This window comes from Vulpes vulpes, chromosome 4 (genome assembly GCF_048418805.1).
Source record: "Vulpes vulpes isolate BD-2025 chromosome 4, VulVul3, whole genome shotgun sequence".
Taxonomy (NCBI): Eukaryota; Metazoa; Chordata; class Mammalia; order Carnivora; family Canidae; genus Vulpes; species Vulpes vulpes.
This window is the reverse complement of record NC_132783.1, coordinates 61,171,092-61,173,201: the sequence shown is the minus strand read 5'-3', so window position 1 is coordinate 61,173,201 and position 2,110 is coordinate 61,171,092. Positions and strand designations below refer to the sequence as shown.

The window sequence follows — 2,110 nt, the reverse complement described above, 5'->3', positions numbered from 1 at the left end:
CAAGGATAGCCGTCTTAAAAAATGCCCCAACCACTGCTTCTCAATATAGAAAGACTAAAACTACATACATTTATCATACAACAAATCCCATCTCTGTCCCCTGAAATTCCCCTAGTTTCATTCATTAGAAGGGGATTCAAAAAAAAAAAAAAAAAAAGACTTAAAGAGCACTTTACAGCAGCATTCAGCTTTCCTATAAAATACTCAGCATCTTAAATATTATGTACACTTCTTTTTTTTTTCTTTTAGTAAACTAGACACTGGCTTCAGAGTTTGTGGGACTGGAGAAGAAATAACCCATTCAAAAGTATTCTAGAAATTGTCTTTTGGCAGAATAGCAGCAGATATTCAAGTTAAAAATAGGAGGGTTTCTGTTTCTTTGGGTTTTTTTTTCCAAAATTTAAATCATTTTTGTTCCCCTTCTGCCTAAACCTCAGTTACCACTCCTGAGTGGAGATGGGCAGAGGCTCTGGCCCCTGCTCCTCCGGCATGTCAGCAGCTGCTTTCTTATTGCTGCATCGAAGCTTGAATAGATGTATGTCAATGAGGACTTTCCCAAAACGGCCTTTATAGATAATCCCACAACATAGTTTCTGTCTTTTCCAGTATGTGAGATCTAAATAGGAAAAAACTGGAGTTCTGTTAGAGCCAGAGGCCATCTCTGTGTCTGAGCCATCATCTGACTGGTTACTATAACAGGGAGATTGAGCTGGGGGAGGCACTTGTGGTGGTAGTATAAGCGTCAGAATTGTGACATTTAAATTCCTTCTCTAGTTTACTACTGATCTGGTTGCTTTTTATCCTGTTTCCAGATAGAGTTTTCATTTTCTTTGGTTTCAAAGTAGTCTTCAGACTGGGTCCTGCCCTTGCATCTACCACATGATTCCAGGTTTTTTGTTTTGTTTTGTTTTTTTATCCTGCTGTCAATTTCTTCCATCTTTCCACAAGCAGAACACAGGCATTACAGATGTCTCCTGAATGAGTCTCATGCAACCAAAAACAGTTCTGGAAGTCCTTTTCATAGCGTTTACTGTCAGTGAATCGAGAATTGGAGGACTTAGCTCTGCAAATACAGCAGCCCTATATACTTTGGTACATCTTTGGCTTGTGAAAACCAAACATCTTTTCTTCTGGGCAATAGTCTTCAATGTGGATTTCTCAACTCCGGCGACTCCTCACATCCATCCTTAAATTTAAAGTGATTGTGAGTGTCGCTAATTTCGCTAATTCCGTGTTGCCCTGGATAAGATGCAGAAAATGGGAAGTTGTCTATGTTCAGACAGTCCCCCAAAGCCCCAGCAGTGCTACCTTATGACTGAACGTCCATTCTCCTGCCAGCTGACTACTCTTCCTCTGGTTTCCATTTCCTCCTCAGACTGAAGCTGGTTCCCAGAACCTCTGTTGGGCTCTCCAGACCCTCTGCATCTATCTACTATTTGCAGTTCTGCTACAGAGCTGACTCATCCCAAATTGTCTAATAAGAAGTGATTGCCTGGCATATGGCTACAAGCAGGGTGAACTTTCATTCTACCCCAGGAACTGGGCAGATTTAGTTAGGATTAGAGAAGAAATTGGAAGGGGGTAGATGATTTAGAGGTAGGCAGTAGACTGTTGGAATGCTGGACCAGGAAAAAGTCATCAAAACTAATTTGTAATCAATTATCTTAGACACAATCATTGTAAGAATGGTTCAGAAGATCAGCATAGCTAGAAGAAGGAGGAGGAGAAGAAGAAAAAGGAAGAGGAGGAGGAGAGCGAGAAAGAGCTGGAGCTAGAGGGAAAGGAAGAGGGGAGGAGAAGATAGAAGAGAAGGAGGAGAAGTATTGAGTGTTCTCTCTGTGCCAGATATTCTTCTACGCTCTGAGCATTGCATAAATTATTCAATTTTTAAAAAAATTAGGATACAAACAAAGAGAAAATATCCATGACATACTATTTTATTCTCACTATTCCCCTGAGAGTGCATAGTGGAAACAACGGTCCCAAGGTGTTGCAACATCTGATAAACCTTGTCCAAACACAGCCAAGAAGCATATTCTTTATGATCCAAACCAAAGTATAGTTGATTCTTTAGCAAACCTGGGCTGTTGGTTAAGTGCTTAGAGAGATA

General features: G+C 40.5%; 1 pseudogene; it reads right to left on the bottom strand.

The window, feature by feature from the left end:
• Window positions 1–437: 437 nt before the first annotated feature.
• On the bottom strand, window positions 438–1,122 carry LOC112927321 (SIN3-HDAC complex-associated factor pseudogene; annotated as a pseudogene).
• Window positions 1,123–2,110: the final 988 nt, after the last annotated feature.